The sequence below is a fragment of the Sarcophilus harrisii genome, chromosome 4 (genome assembly GCF_902635505.1).
Source record: "Sarcophilus harrisii chromosome 4, mSarHar1.11, whole genome shotgun sequence".
Classification (NCBI taxonomy): Eukaryota; Metazoa; Chordata; class Mammalia; order Dasyuromorphia; family Dasyuridae; genus Sarcophilus; species Sarcophilus harrisii.
Window position 1 is genome coordinate 351946524 of NC_045429.1, and position 17822 is coordinate 351964345.

The 17822-nt window shown below is 37.2% G+C and overlaps 1 protein-coding gene across 4 annotated transcripts in view; it reads left to right on the forward strand.

The window, feature by feature from the left end:
- The window catches only part of BRIP1 (BRCA1 interacting protein C-terminal helicase 1), a 378898-nt gene that overhangs the window by 310769 nt on the left and 50307 nt on the right, over positions 1–17822 (forward strand). The window lies entirely within an intron of this gene.

Genomic DNA, 17822 nt, shown 5'->3' on the forward strand with positions numbered 1-17822 from the left:
ATGTTGGAGTATCTTCTCTACTTGTTTTCCCCAGAATAGAACCCAGGATTGGTTACTTCAGTGATCAGATGGAAATGACTGCTTGCCTCATTCCTCTGTGAAGCAGCCTAAGAGGTGAGGCTATGAATACATTAGGAAATGTCAAAAATCAAAAGATATAATAATTATATTTTAAAAGAGTGCATACTAATCCTTTGTAGGATACAGAAGAAAGTCTAATGAGAAAGAACAAGTGCCCACTGGTAACTGTACTTTGGGATTCAATTCAGCACTCTGGGGATCAGAGGATTCACCAAATACTCCTTAAGGATATCCCATCATGGGGGCAGTTAGGTGGCGCAGTGGATAAAGCACCAGCCCTGAAGTCAGGAGGACCTGACTTCAAATCTGGTCTCAGATACTTAACACGTCCTGGCTGTGTGACCCTGGGCAAGTCACTTAACCTCTAATGCCTCAGCAAAAAGAAGAAGAAGAAGAAGAAGAATATCCCACTTCAAGAAGAAAATAGACAAATGCCCAAATCATAATTTTATGCATCATCAAAAGTATAATAAAAATATTTCAAGGGATAAATCCAGGCAAAGTACTTTGAAGCTATTTTTGTAAAGGAGGAGGATAATTTTCATCTGGGGATGGGAAGTATCAAGGAGGACAACACAGAGGAAGTGGCTCCTGAATTAAGCTTTGAAAAAATAAAGAAGGGACTTCAGGAGGCAGAAATTTATTATTGGGGGTGAATATGGGGACGGTAATCCATTTTAGAAACAGAAACAGTCAAGAATGCATGCTAACCACTTAGGCCTAAGGTTACCACTTCTTCCTAATTATATCAAAGGAAATGGCAGCTTTTGGCTGTAGATGGCAGCATCACACTAACTCATCCTATCTAGAGCTTCTGATTGTATGTGAAAAACTGAAATCTAACAAATTGTCTTCTCAAATCTGGGAAAACAATTCAGCCATAGTAGTTAGTTAAGTATAGAAGCATCCACATTTTGTGTTTATGAAGGAAGAAAATTCTTCCAAAATAAATCTCGAAAGTTAGAAATGTCATAAAGGCATCCAAAGTCAAATGAAACACCAGTATGGAATTGGGTTAGTCAGATTCATTATCATCCAAACCCTTTATGTTAGTATGATTGGTGCTATCATTTTTGGACTTGAGGTTTGAGGAAAATAAATACTACATATATTTATGACAGCTGAGGAGTATTTCCAGTTACAGGCCCTTTGAAGACACTCACTTAGATGTCAACATTTCCCACTTACTAGCCTTTGATTTGTTTGCTTTTCTTTTCTTCCCAACTTATAGAGAACACCCCTTTATAGAAGTCATATATCTCCATCTAAAGAACCTTTGGGTTGTTTATGACCTACAAGGATCTCAAAGCAAGGCTATATAGCTTTGTCTTATTTATTTTAACAGATTTATTCTGAAGCTTGTGGTCACCTTGGTAGCTAAAGGAAAAGAAGTGACTTAAGCCTAGATTAAAAAATGTCTTGTGCCTAGAACAAATCTTCCTTTGATTTCATTGTAGGACAAAAATGAATTTTTCTTGAAAGGCCTCTCCTCATTTTGGTCCCATTCTACCTTCATTCTTTTAACAAATATATTTGAATCCTTTCAAGTCCACAAAAATATATTAATTTGCTGAGAGAAGAGCATTTTTCTAGATGCTAGGAGAGGTACAAAGATGAATAACCTAAAGTCCCTCCCCAGAGTTACTATATGGTAGAGGAACTTAACACAGACAGATCCTCATCACCCTTTGCCTGGACAATTGCAGTAACCTCCTAATTGATCAGGTCTCTCCTTTCTCTAATACATCATCCACATAGCTGCCAAAGTGATATTCCTAAAGTACAGACATCCCCCTTCCTCATTTCTATCCAACCTTAACCCTTCCCCATCTACACATAAACTCAGAAGTCCAAAATTCTTTGTTGCCTTTAAAGTACAAAATTTTCATCCTGAAATTTCACGCCCTCCCCAATCTGACTCCCAACTCTTTGTTTCATGTAATTCCCCTCTATATATTCTACAGTTGAGTGAAATTGGCCTATTAACTATTCTTTCTACACATTGTTCCATCTCTCACTCCCACCCATTTGAGCAAATAGTTCCCATGGCTAGAATGCACTCGTTTCTCACCTTAGTCTCACTGAAAACCTGGTTTCCTTCAAAGGAGAGCTTCATGGAAGGCCTTTCCTGGGTCCTCAGTCAGAACTTGATTCCTCTTGAAGTCATTTTGCATTATTATATGTATTCTTTGTATTTACTAGGTGTGTCCATAATATCTCCTTTTGATAGAATGTAAGCTTCTTCAGGGCAAGGACTGTTGGTTTTTTTATATTTGTATGCACAGTACCTTGTACAGAGCAGACACTTATTAAATATTTGCTGAATTGAATTAAACACATATACTAGTAACTAAAATATCAAATAGAACACAATAAGAGCATAAGAGAGATACCAAATGTCCTTTGTAGGATCAGGGAAGTCTTCATGGAAGAGGCTGCACCCTATTCCATTCCCCAAAGTAAGAGTATTTTAATAGGGAATTTGGGACAGCATCAGGGAATCTTGATTTTTTTTTAAAAAACCCTTTTTAGTCAGTTAAGATGACAAAGGGAAAGGTCATAGAAAAGTCCAGCTGTCCCATGTAAGCACCAGAAAGCATCTGAAAAGGTCTCCAATCAATGATAAAGAACACTGAAGAGAAACAAACACTTCAATTCAGTCTAACAAGACAGCCAGAAGCTGTCAGAGATTGGCTAAAAGGTGGGGAGGAGGGATACTAAGGAAACTAGCAAGGTTTGTGTAAATGGGCCAGAACCCTGTGAAGATAGGCAGAAGAGTCGTGCCAGGGAAGCCAGAATAAACTCTAGTAGGGATAGGGAGAAAAGCTATGGCAGGAATACCAGGATAAGTATTGGCAAATAGAACTAAAGGCAGCTAGTGCTCTGAATAAGGGGAGAGCACGCTAACAGGAGCTCCAGCAAATGGGGACTTGAAGCCAAGACCAATCTTCATCTGTCAGAACAGAGGAGAAGGACAGAGCCAGTTCCCATGGGTCACTGTTCAGGCAGACAAAACACCCAGAGCCCCAGGAGACAAAGCCAACTCGGTTCTTTTGGGTGTGTGGGAATGAAAGGGAAGCTGGGCCTGGGGCCTGAGACCAGTGGGATCCCCAATATCTGAATGAGGTCTGTCAGTGCTGCAAGAGAGAAAGGAACAAATGTATCATTAAAGATCATTCAGGGAGAAGGAAACATACCAACGAAGGCAGAAACCTGCCGTGGACAACTGGGAGACTGACAAAGCCTGAGGCAGAAGTTAGGCCTTCTACAAGTTACCCCGTAGAGATCAGTAGTGATACCATAAAAGGGTCAGCAAACCCGACCCAACCCATTCAAGAATCACTTAACCCAATCTAAGAATGGAGGCTGAAAATATGAGTAAAAGAAGACAACACTAAAACATGACAAAAACATTGGCTTAAGAAAAACCCAAGAGGTGATCTCAGAAGAACAGAGTAAATGCCACAATTACAAGCAGAGCCTCAAGAAAAAAATTACTTGGTCATAAGGACCACAAAAGTAGTTGGGTAAAGTAATGTAAGGCATCTTAAAAGAATGAAATTTTAGATGAAATTAGAAATGCAAAGGATAATAAATAGCTTAGAACAGAAAAACAGAAGGAAAAGCTTACCCAAGTAATTACCTCCTTGAATGCAATGGAGCAAACAGAACTCAGTGACTCTATGAAATAATAAGAAATATTAGACAAGGTCAAAACATTGAAATAACAGACAAAAATGTAAGATTTCAACTTTCAAAAACAACTGACCAATAAATAGGTTGAGGAGAGAGCATTTGAGAATCATTTAAACTCCCTGAAAATCATGACAACAAAAAACATGGATACCATATTTCCTATTTTGCTGGGAGTGGTAAGGAGAAGGCAATCGGGGTTAATGACTTGCCCAGGGTCACACAGTAAATGTCTGAGACTGAATTTGAACTCAGGTCCTCCTGACTCCAGGGCCATTGCTCTAATGGACACCATATTTCAAGAAATCGTAATGAAAACTGCTCAGATCTATTAGAGTCAGAGGAAAATGTGAAAAATAGAATTACATGAATCACCTCTTGAAAAAAATAATCTTAAACTGGAAAGTTCTGGAATGTCATAACTAAAATTTGGGGTTACCAAATTCAAAGAAAAATACTATAAACAACTAGAGAGATTTCAAATACTAAAGAACCACAAGCAGAATCATCATAGGCTATACTACAACTATTATAAAAGAAAAGAAATAATGGAATACAATATTCCAAAAGGCAAAAAAAAAAGATTTATAACTAAGAGTACCTGGGGAAATTGAGTTACAATCCTACAGGGGGAAAATTGATTTTTTTAATAAATAGAATAGAAGGATTTTCAAGGACTTTTGATTTGAGCTAGGTAGAAATTTGGAATGAAAACACCATGATTAAGAGAAACCTAGAAATTTAAAAACACTTAAAGAGTTGGAAGGAGCTACACAATGATGAAATGCTTACATTCTAACAGAAGGAGAAAAAAACAAGTCTCTCAGCAACCATTTATTTTCAAGGGTCATTTCAAGGATGGAATTAAGTAAGACAGTCTTACTATGAGACTAGGGTGTAGTTTTGTTTGGTTAAATTGATTTTCAGAGAAAAAAAGGATAATTAGTAAATGAAAACACTAAAATGGGGAGAAATGAGAAAGGAGAGGTGCTTACTATTTTACATAAATTAAATGCACAAGAATACATAAACATAGAGGAAGAAGTAGATGGAGCATGTATCTCATAATCTCATACTTTTATTTGAACTGGACAAAAGAGAGTTATACATACAGAAAAGTTTGGTGTTAGAAATACATTAAACCAAATAGATAGTGACAGGAAAAAGGAAAAGAATCTTCAAAAGTCACGAAAAAAAATAAATTTCAGCTCTGTAAAGACTAAATTAAAAAGAGAAAATAAGAACCAGAGATTGAGCTCTGTGCTTGGTGACAAAAGAATGGGCAGCAGGAGGAAGAAAAAGCCACTTCAGTTTTAGATGATCAATTTCAATCAAGTTTCTTCCCTTTATCTCCTTCTTTGTAAATGGGAGGAGGGACAGGACAGAGAAGGAGGAAGGAAAAGTATAGAGGGAGACACTATTACTGTCAGGGCACCACCATGCTCCCATCCCCCCAAGCTTGCACCTAGGTGTCAACCTGAACTCTTCCCTCTCACCTCCCTTCCCCTCCCCATCTAATCTGATCCAAGGCCAGTCAACTTTATCTTTGGGACATCTCTCAGTCCTTTTCTCCCTTGACATGGTCACCGCCCTCCCACGGTCCTCATCACCTCATGCTTGGACTATTAAAATAGTCTGCTGAAGGGCCTGCCCGCCCCACTCCAGGCCCACCTCCATTTGGCCACCTAAGTGATTTTCCCAAAGTGCCCAACTGTGTCACAGCAGCTTCACACACACACACACACATACACACACACATTCACATACTCACATACTCACTCATATTCACACACTCACACACATTCACATACATACTCATATTCACACACTCACACACACATACACACACACATTCACATACTCACTCATATTCACACACTCACATACACATACACACACACATTCACATACTCACATTCACACACACACACACACAAAACTCCAGTGGCTCCCTATCATCTTCAAAATTAAATACAAAAGCCTCTCTTTGATGTTCAAAGGCCTTCCTGACCTACTCACCTTCTCTTCTTGCCAAACTTCTTATATCTTATTCTTTACAAATAATCCCCAATCCTGTGATACTGGCTTCCTTGCTGTTTCACAAACAAAATACTCCATCTCTTTTTCCGGGCATTTTTTCTGCCTGTTCCCCATACCTGGAATACTCTTCCTCCTTTCCTCTGCCTAGCAGCTTCCCTGGCTTCCTTTGATACCTAACTAAAATCCTATCTTCTTTAGAAAGCCTTTTCTAACCCCTCTTAATTCTAGTGTTTTCCCCCTTGATTATTTACTATCTATCTTATATGTAGCTTGTTTGTACATACTTGTTTGTTTTTGGTCTTCCCCATTAAATTGTAAGCTCCTTAAAGGTGGGAATTATCTTGCCTCTTTTTGTATTTCCAGTGCTTAGCAAAGTACCTGAATCATGGAAGGCATTTAATCAATATTTATTGACTTACTGATTGACTAATAATCATAACTGTGAATTCAAATAGGATAAACACCCATAAAATGGAAAAAGGAAGCAATGGCTTTGAAAGAAGAGTCTTGCAGTATAGTATTTACAAGAAACACATTTGAGGGAGTTAAACACAGTTAAAATGAGGATAAAATTTACTATGTGTCAGACAAATTTAAAGAAGTAAGGTATCAATCATGATTTTAAGCAAGGCAGCATTAAAAATGAAGATGGTTGAAAGAGATAATCATAGAAAATGCTTAAAGGCACCATAGATAATGAAATAATGAAAGAAAGAAAAGCACCTTGAGTCATTTTTAAAAATACATAAATGACAGCAGATGAAAGTTCAGAAGTGGATCTAGACAAGTAAGGCAATGTTAGAACTATCATTTTTTAAATTTTTTATTAAAGCTTTTTATTTACAAAGCATATGCATGGGTAATTTTTCAACATTGAGTCTTACAAAACCTTCTGTTCCAATTTTTTCCCTGCTTCTCCCTACCCCCTTCTCTAGATGGCAGGTAGTCCAATACATGTTAAATATGTTGAAACACATGTTAAATCCAATATATGTATACATATTTATACAGTTATCTTGCTGCACAAGAAAAATTGGATCAAGAAAGAAAAAAAAAACCTGAGAAAGAAAACAAAATGCAGGCAAACATCAACAGAAAGTGTGAAAATGCTATGTTTTAGTCCATACTCAGTTCCCACAGTCCTTTCTCTGGATGTATATGTATCACTGAGCAATTGGAACTGGTTTGAAATATCTCATTGCTGAGGATGGCCATGTCCATCAGAATTGATCATCGTATAGTTTTCTTGTTGCCATATGATGATCTTCTGGTTCTGTTCATTTCCCTTAGCATCAGTTCATGTAGGTCTCTCCAGGCCTTTCTGAAATTATCCTGCTAGTCGTCCCTTACAGAACAATAATATTCCATAACATTCATATACCATAATTTTTTCAGCCATTCTCCAATTAATGGGCATCCATTCAGTTTCCAGTTTCTTGCCACTACAAAAAGAGCTACCACAAACATTTTTCACACGTGGGTCCTTTTCCATCCTTTAAGATCTCTTTGGGAGCTAAGCCCAGTAGAAACACTGTTGGGTCAAAGGGTATGCACAGTTTGTTAACTTTTTGAGCATAATTCTAAATTGCTCTCGAATGGTTGAATCCAAAAGTATCATTTTTAATGTGAAAATAAAGCTATAAGTGTAGAGCTTTAAGGTTTCATATTCAGTCTTTTTCTTTTTCTTCTCTTTGTTTAGGTTCATGTTCCCAGTTCTTGATATATGTCAAGTTCCTAATAACCAAAATAAATTTTCTTTAAAAAAAAGTTAACTAAATCCATGGAAAAGGAGTTCTATCCTAATGAAATCAAACATCAATGAAAAACAGACAGGAAATTAAGTCTGTCTGATGACTTTCTGTTTGTGTGCATCAAAAAGAGCTTCACATTTTAATTCAGATTCCATAGTACCCCTCACTACTATAGCCCTGAGGTTCTACCATAGATTTGAAACATCAGCGTTTTAGGTCATAAAGACTGCCAAAATTCTAGGGCACCATTGTCCACATTATATAACAATAGGATAATTGATAATCAATGACCTGTAGACAAATACACAATATTATTGCAAGAGAAACTATTTGACTGCTACATGTGGTACCCATGGTTAACCACAGCACCCTTTTGAGAAGGAGCATTTACTTGTATGATTAACTTTCTCCTGTTAAATCTTATAAATGAAAGTACATATATAATCCCTATTGCTAGGGAGAAAGGCTCCATTCTAACAAATATGGTTGCAAAGAACAAAATAGGATCAGGACAGAGATGGTGAACAGAACCTAAGAATACTTTAGAAATTGGGGAGGTATTCTCCATCCCCAAAGATGCATCATTTGTCAAAGTGTCAGGCTCACTTTTTTCTCCTGTAATCCCCTTAGTTACACACTAGATTCATTGACCATAACTGATCACTTATCTGGCAACCTGGACCAGCTGCGTAATCAATCATCTGGAAATAAGCCCCAAATACCTCTGAATAGCTAAGATGTAGTATGGCACAGAGGAAAGAGCACTAGATTTGGAGTAGGGAGGCTTCTTCTCTGTATTTAACACAGACTCTGAGCAAGTCATGTCATTGAACCTTTAGATTTCTAGTCTTAAAGACAGGAAGGGGAAAGTAGTAAATGAAATTATCTCAAAGGGTCCTTTCAGCTGCAACATTCTGTGATTTTGTGTGTTTTTCACAGAATTTATGCACCAAAATTCATGTACCTTACTAATTAAAGAGCCCATCAAGCCTTCCTTCACACTTTATTTGTATTTATCCCAATTTTAAGCATCTTAAGAAGTCTAGTTATGTGGATTTGGAGTGGCAGCATATGAGAAGAGTGAGGACAATTGCTAATACATATGGGTAACAGCAGCAAGACATAACATTGGCGATAAAAAAGAAAACAGATAAACAAACAAAAAGAGAACTTAAAAAAAAACCTACCAACTGCTGTCTGGAAACATTAGGGTGGAAATAATTATAATAATATATAATAATAATAAATTATAAAAATATAATAATAATAATTATTATTATAAACTAACATTTATAGAGCGCTTAGTATGTGCTAGGCACTATGTTAAGTACTTTATAATTATTATCTCATTTGATCTTCTCAACAATTCTGGGAGATAGGTACTATTATTATTTCTATTTTATAAACGAGAAAACTGAGGCAAACAGAAGTCAAGTAAGTTTCCCAGGATCACACAATTTAGTAAATATCTGAGGATGGACTTGAACTCAAGTATTTCTGACTCTGTGCCTGGCACTCAGTTAGAGGACATCATCTAGTGGTCCTATGATTCTGTAGTGAGGCATCTTTATATTGCAATACATTAATTGATATTCACTGAGTCATTACAAAAAGTTTAAATCATGTTTGGCATTCTCTGTGTCAAAGCATCATAATACTTTGCTACCATTATAGAAAATTTTCCATCAAAAGTAGTTAAAACAAACAAATCAAAAAATTTTAAGCTCCAATTACACAGAAAATACTTGTGTGAAATACCTCATTTCTCTACTTTGGAAGATAAATGAAGTGATAATGTATTGATATTGATGTTATAAACTCTTAAAGTTATAAAAATAAATTATTCTGAGCAAGTGGTATAGATGTTATTTATATTCATTAAGTTGTTATTGCATCAATATAAAGGGTGGACAGGCTGATAGATCAAGGCATTAGTTAATAGCTTTCCTTATCTAAGTCAACAAAAAGTACTGTTTCCAGCTGGTATTCAATGACCTTTTCCCAGCCCTCATTTCTCTTGACCATGCTGCAAAATTTGACACAAATTCCTCCTTGACACTCTCCCCTCCCTGGGTCTTCATGACATTGCTGTCTTCTGATTCAGCATCGTCCAAGACCAGGGCTCTATCCTGACCTCTTCCCTCTCTTTGCTATTGTTGATCTTTATCTACTTGAATGAGTTCTATTGTGTTTATGCAAATGATCTCAAATCCACTATCCAGCCATCATCTTTTCATTGACCTTTAGTCCCAGGTATCTGCCAACTGCCTGATGGAGTGTCCTGGATATGCCAAAACTATAGGTCACCTAGACCTGGAAATTCCCCCAGATCTTCTTGCTTGAAACAAAACTCTGGCTGTCACACCCTAGTATTCTTCCCCTATGTAAAAATGTCTTTATCCTTCGCCCAGGTTACATGGGACTAAATAGCCCAATTGGACAGAAGAAGTCCTAACTCCTCCTTCATTTAAACCAAATAACCAACTTTAATATGGTAGAAGGAAACTACAAATCTACAGGATTTACTCCCAACTGTGCCACTAAATCACTTTAAGCAAATCATTTCATTCCCTTGCGCCTGGGTGTCTCTCATCTCTAAAATAAGAAGTTTGTATTTAATATCTAAGGCCCATTCCAACTTTCAAATGATCTGTTTCTATGATTCTATGAAATATTTATGGAAAATTTCCATAGGTGATCCAGCCCAGAGCATTTATTTGGGTGGTATGGGAAACCTGGACCTCACTATTAGAAAGTCTGTTCTCTCCAGCACAATAAGAACATAGTTCCCTGAGTTTTTACACAGTACCCTGCCCTACCACAAATGTGTGGGTGCCATGCAAAAGCCAAAACACACATAGGGGAAAACACTTATATAATTTTATAATATAATAAAAATCTTTTCATGAAAGAAATGAATTATACTGATTTGGATAATGTGATTGTAAGCATTAAAGAAAGGAGCATGGCATAGTAAAATGAGCACTCACTTGATGTGGAGTCTGATGAGCTAAGTTTGAACCCTGTGCTGATCCTTATTACTGATAAGCCTCAGGCATCAGTTCATTAAAGAGCTGAAGAGAATCTTGAGATCTCCTGGTCCACGCCCTTCATTTTATAGATGAAAAAACTGAGTCACAGAGAAATTAAGTTAACAAATGTTTATAGAATTGAGTTGATACTTGTTTGATCTTGGGCAAGTCAAGTCACTTGATTGAAGCTAGATTTGAACTCTGGACTTGTCCAAAGTCATAAAAGTAGCAACTCAATTCTATAAACATTTATTAACCTAACTTTTTTGGACCTCAGTGTCTTCATCCATAAAATAGCAGTATAAGATCCCGGCTAGTTATTGATCTTCTGAAGCATGCATTCTCAAATTTTTGTTTGTTTGTTTTGTTTCAAGTTTTAAAAAATTAATTTTTTATATTCTTAAAAATTAAGCTTCTCCAAGGGCTTTTGTTTATGGGGTAATAGTTATTGATATTTACCATAAATAGAAATTAAAACCTGTTAGTAGCATTATAAAATAGTTTTGACTTTGTGGACCCCCTGAAAAGATCTTGGGGACCCTTGGAGTCCTTAGACTATACTTTGAGAATGGCTAGTCTTCTTTTCCCCGTGAGGCAATTGGGGTTAAGTGCCTTGCCCAGAGTCACACAGCTAGGAAGTGTTAAGTGTCTGAAATCAGATTTGAACTCACATCTTCCTGACTTCAGGGCTGGTGCTCTATCCACTGTACACCCAGCTGCCCCAAGAATGACTATTCTTAATAAAGTGTAAAATCTATTTTGTTCAGACAACATATTTGTAGCTGCCTCACAAAACCAAAGAATACTAATAAATTGGCTCTAAGGTAGAAACCAGATTTTTAAACTAAATACTTTAGCTAACCCAAGCAACATTATCACAGTAGATAAAATGCTGCTTCTTATAATTTATCTGTAGAAATTTGAGCAAGTCATTCAAATATATATTCCTAGGGTAATACTCTAGGATACATCTACTAAGTCAGAGAAAAGTTGCATCTGTTTTGGTGGAAAAAATTGCCACCATAAATTCTCTACATTGATCATTCATGTGTTCTGACACTGGTCAATTCTCTTTGCAAATGAATTCACATAGCAAAGAATTGAAAAATAAGTAGATGGCCTTCAATTGAGAAATGGCTGAATAAGTGGTGATATATGAACATAATGAAATATTATTGTTCTGTAAAAATTATTATTTTATTATCTATTTATGTATTTTTATATATTATAATAATGTAAAAAATAATAATGATTTTAGAAAGGCCTGGAAATATTTACACAAACTGATGCTGAGTGAAACAAACAGAACCAGGAATACATCATATACAATAGCAGCAAGAATGTGCTTTTGATCTGGTTTTTCTTGTGTAGCATGACGGATTTGGAAACATGCTTAGAAGAATTGCATATGTTTAACCTATATTGGATTACTTGCTGTTTTGGGAAGGGGGATGGAGAGAAGTCAGGGAAAAAAAAATTTGGAACACAAGGTTTTGAAAAGGTGATTGTTGAAAACTATCTTTGCATCTATTTGGAAAAAATAAAATACTATTTTAAAAAGAATCAATTAAAAAGAAAAGAAAAGAAAAGAAAATGAATCCACAGTATTTTTTTAAAAAAAAGAGTAGGATTGGGTTCAAAAGAGTATTCAAATGCAACATTTTTCTACCCAAACCATTTTCAATTCCCAGCTTTCCATTCCTGCTGCCCAGACTCATATTGTTCTAAAGCTGCTCCTCATTCATGACTTTATGCCTGAACTGTGCAACTCTAGTTGGTCTCTCCCCACTCCATTCAGCTGCCAAAGTGATCCTTCTGTAAAACATGAGTCTGATCATATGATCCCACTCACTCACCTCAATAAACTCCTGGGGCTGTCACCATATCACCTCCAGGATCAAATATAAGATCCTCTGTTACCCAAAGACACACAGATTCACAACCTGGCTCCCTCCTCTCTCTCCAAGTCTTATACCTTATTCCTCCCACCCCCATATGCTCCGTCATCCACCGGCACTGGATTTCTTCTATCCCTTGCACAAGACACCCCATCTCCAGACTCCCAGAATTTTCACTGGCTGCTGCCCGTACCCGAAATGTTCTCCTTTTCACTTCATAACCTCTGGTTTCTTTTCCAGTCTCAGTTCAAATCCCATCTTTCCTGACCACGACCCCCCCTTAATGCTGGTGCCTCCCCTCTGTTGGTTATTTACAACCTATTCTATATAGAGCTTATTTGTACATAGGCAGATGTCCACATCATCTGTGCCTTATTAGATTGTAAGCTCCTTACAAGCAAGGACTCTCTTTTACCTTTCTCTGTACTCTCAGTGTTTAGCATCGTGCCAGCACATAGTCACTTAACTGCTTATTGGCTGACCTACTCATTTGTTTTAAGAGTTAGCTTAACTGGTTACTCTGATTCCACTTTTTTCCTGCTTCTAACCATTCTAAACAATTCTACTTACTTAAGTTTCCTAAAACATTCCTCTATGTCTGCCATCCCAACCTCCCTCCTCTACCCATTTCAAAAAACAAACCCCCATTGCTTCCATTGCCAAGAGAATTAAGTACAAAGTCCTCAGTCTGACATTCAGGGTCCCTCGTATTCTAGTCTGACCCTCCTCTGTGAAGTAATGAAGTTGGACTAAATAATATCTAAGGCCCTTTCTAGTTCTATGATTCTATTTCTACCACTTCATATTTTTATGTGCTCGTCCAAGCAAACCCTGAATGTAACTGTTCATTGTCCCCCAGACACCATACGTATTTCTGCCCTTTGCCTTTCCTAGAAGTCTCACTCCCTCCAAACCTTGTTCAGATTATACCCAGCCTACAATATTGTTTCCTTCTAACTCCTACAGCATATGTACAATATCGCACTGTTCTTGATCTTTGAGTATGTAATTTGTCTTTCCAGAAAGACTGTAGAAAAAGCTGTCTCTCTGCTCCCACTGCATGCAGTTTAGACACTTAGTGCTTACATTTGAAGACTGATGCCCCATTGCTAATACTTACCAATGATGTGACGTTATGCTCACTTTACCTCTCCCTGTTTCCTCGTCAGTTCTGTGGCAGTTGAAAGATTTCATCTTTTACCCGCCACAGTTCAATAGAGACAGTAATCGTGCTGCCTCCTTCACAAGGCAGCTGAAGAAAATGCTTTATAAACCTTAACATAGAAATGTGAGTTGTGGACAATAAAATCATGACCCCTAGTTTATATGACTAATATAAATATAATATATAAATAACATAAATAAATTTCAGGAGTTTTTCATTAAACCAGCCTTCTCTTACTGCTTATAATGTTGTACTGACAGATCATAAAATGTTCTAAATGCAGCATAGTATGTAATTAGCAGCATGATAAAGGTAGCCAGGAAGATCTAGATGCAAATTCTAATTCTCATACCAGCCAACTTCTGGGACTTCTCTGAGACTCAGTTTCTTCACCTGTAAGATAGTCATAACACTTTTAGCATCCGCCTCACAGGGTTGCTGAGGAGTTCAAGTGAGTTGCTAGATATAAAGCAGAACTTTGCAGATATTATCTAATCATCGATTGTTATTGGATAAAGTCACAGATGTAACTATTTCCATTTACAAAAAGCTGAAGTCCTGTCGATCCTTTCCATTAGATCACATACCTTATTATTTTAATGTCTTAAAACCTTATTTATCTATAGGACCCAAATTCAAAACAATAACTCATTTTCCTTAGAAGGAGCTTAAAACCCAAGGAAAACAAGACTCGGGGAAAGATTGAGTGGGCTAAGGTCACCCAAGAAGTCAATAGCAGAGGTGGGAAGAAAGCTGGGGTCCCTGCCTCCTTAGGCTGTGTTCTTTCTGCTCAGACTATGTTGCCTTTCTTTTAAGGGCAGCAGACCACACTGTGCCCTGGGATCAGCGGGGACTCAGAAGCATAAAACAATCAGTGGCGAGCTCTGCTAAGGTCCAAAGGTGCTCACCCTAATGTGTAAGGTAAATGTGCCCCAGCCTGGGACAGACCTCCATTGTGTATCAGGGCAGCCTTCTTACAGACCAATTAAAGTGACCACCACTGTGCAGGGGGGAAACTTTGACCTTCTGCATATATCAAATTCCCACTCATATGAGTATGTTTCATTTGCCTTCAGCGGTTAATATACCAGCTTCAAGTTGATTACCTGAAACTCAGCCACATTTTCTTCCACATTGAGGCAAACAATGAGGTTACTCAAGGTTTTCCTCTAGAGCTCTGGGAGGGGGTCCATGGCTAAAGGGAAGAGATGGTTAATAGACTGGGTCTTGGGGGAGGGGAGGAGACTCATGTGCTGCAGGTGGCTGAAAGGAGATTAAGACCCTGGAGAATGGCCAGCAGGGGCCCTTTCTGGGGCAAAGGGATGCAAGTCAGGGAGACCGTATCGGCCTGAGATTGGGTGGGAGGGAATCTGGGAAGAGAGAGGACAGTAAAAGACAAGATAGACAAAAACAAAACTAATGAAATAATGTTTGATCCTTTCAGTATTTGATTATTCAAATAATAATGTTAATTGTTATATAATATGTGTGTATGTATCTATGTATGTATATTTCTCAATGTAGTCCTTTAAGGTTTGCAAAGCATTTTAGACATATTATCTCAAATAAGCTTGGCCATAACCTAGTGAGATAGGTACTATTAGTTTGATTACCCTCATTTTAAAGATTAGGAAACTGAGGCTCAGGAACTTGCGCATGTTCACATAACTAGTGTCAGAGGAAGAATTCATTCAAACCCAGGTGTTCCTTACTTCAAGAACCGCATTGTTCCCTATGCTGGCAAACAGAAATATAGTCAGCCTCAGGAGCTGCAACTAAGATTTTAAAAAATTATCATTTCAGTAAAAATGGGAGATCCAGACTCCTCAAAGAAAATCCAGATTGAAAACTATGGTGTCTAGGAGTTGCATGATATTGTACAGGGCTATCTGCTTCAACTTTCAGTAGAGAAATGAGTATTTATCTCACTCAGGCAATATAAGTGAAATGGACAATTTTTGAAAAATAGAAGTACATTCAAGAAAAAAAAATATTAAATGAAAAATTCTTTGGGAATGAAAGTATACTGATAATCATATCAAGCTGAATGAACTAAATCATAACCATATCTCCTATTCACCCAACCCCTTATGCTGTTGATTTTTACATCACAGCTCCCGACAACTGAATCCTCAGACTGATCCTCCAGCCCCAACCCTGTTTGCTTTGAGCAATTAAATTTATCAGATGATCCACACAGATATGACTCTATTAATGCTATCCATGACTCTATTAGGCATCTCTTCCTTCAGCCCCTGCCAGATGTAGACAATCCTGGGGTTTTTGAAATGTCTGAAAGTAAATCAAGTGACTAATGTTCATGAGTTATGCAGTTGGCTAGAAACTCTGGCTTCTCTTTTTATGACTCAGAAGAACAGAAATTTGTCCTGCTGTTTGGAGAGAACTGACCTAGAGTGGGTTGCATGTCACTGTTCCTTCCCTCAACTCACCAGAGACGGCGTGTACCTGCTTTGATGCTCATAGCACAAGCTGCAGCAGCAACCAAATGGTCCCAATTGGTCTAATTAGCATCTTCTGACAAGTTGGGCCATTAGGCTGGCAATTAATTAATTCATAGCTCTGCCTAAAGGTAGTGATGATATGACTCAATAACTGTATTTTCCTGGGTGGTATTTTTTGTTGTTCATCTTCCATGCTTGAATACAGATTCAGCTTTCTCTCTGTGTGTGAATCACCTATGCAGACACATGTCAATATGGGTGTGACAGGCCCAGCACAGGTGAAGTTGTATAAGCTAAATCTGAACGTACAGAGAGATTCTCCTTTTCATCCTTAGAGTAATGTCTCACACAGCTAAAATGTGTCTCACTCTTTCCTTTCCATGAACTGAGTATGGGATGGAGGGATGGGGAGGGAAAGAGAGATGAGAATGGTTAATTAGTCAATTAACTATCATTTGTTAATAGTAATTAGTATGTGCCAGGCGTTGTGCTAAGTACTAGAAAAATAGGAAAGAGCATGTCTTTGCATCATCAGAAACGCCAGCGTAAATGTTTGCTTTTTATTCTTAGGAAAGTACATGGAATATTTTTTTTAAATTTTTTAAAGGGCCTAATGTCTCTCAAGTATAATTAGTCATCAGTACTCCTGATAACTACTGCAATAAGCTTCTCCTTTGAACTCTCCCATTGAAATGTTCTTTGGGTTAATTAGCATGCATCTTCTTGTCTTGGAGACCAACCATGTCTATACCAATGTTAATCTGTGGCATTTAAAACTTCATTTAGTTGGAATTCAAGGTGCTTTTCCAACCTTCTTAGCTCTCCTGGGGAGAAGGGAATCCACTAAAGAACTTCGAGAAGTTTTTTTTTCTCCAATGTTTCATTATTCTCTAATGTTCCCATAGATAATAGATCCTAGTGATAATTGTCTACATTAAAAAGAAGTTCAAAGAAAATAGAAACTATGCCCTTTGAATAAGGTTAAACAGTTTACAATTTACATAAAATGAGGGCTGCTCATTTTGTACTCCCTTACTCAAAGTGATATTGTTTAATCATTGTTAACATTTTATGCTTAAGATCAATGATTTTAATTTGATAATGCTCTGCACATTAAAGCTACACTTAATATTGACTCACCATCTGGTATTATTAATGTGGTAGAGTCATAATACATGAAAGGGAATATTCACCGGGACCATCTCAGGGTTACACCCATTGACACAAAAGTTGTAATGTTTTCTGAGATGTTTCCATTTAATTACCAGTGAGTCTGAACTTTTCACAAGTTGCATCAATGGTGAGTCACTAGAACTAAAGCCCTCCAGTATATACCATGGAACAAAAGATAGAAAGGAAAAAAGAAGTCTCAGCCTGTTGACAGATGGAAAACTTTCAAAAGGTACAAATGAAATAACCTTTTGTCAATCCCTTTTCTAAAGAAAAATACTAAAGAGTGCTGGTACCAAGTAAACATTCAGAGAAGACTAAGATTTAGGCAGGTGTGCCTACAGCTATTCAAATTGCAAGCCTCTCAAAACAGCATAGAGCAATTCTTTGATTATCCTTTTGCAAAGGTGCTCTTTCCCAGAGTTGTGGTATCTTTTCTTAAAGACATAACTACCCATAATGATGATTTTTAAAGACCTCTATGGATCCTTTGAGTTTTTTCCTTTGGTTTTTAAGACATTTGAAACAAA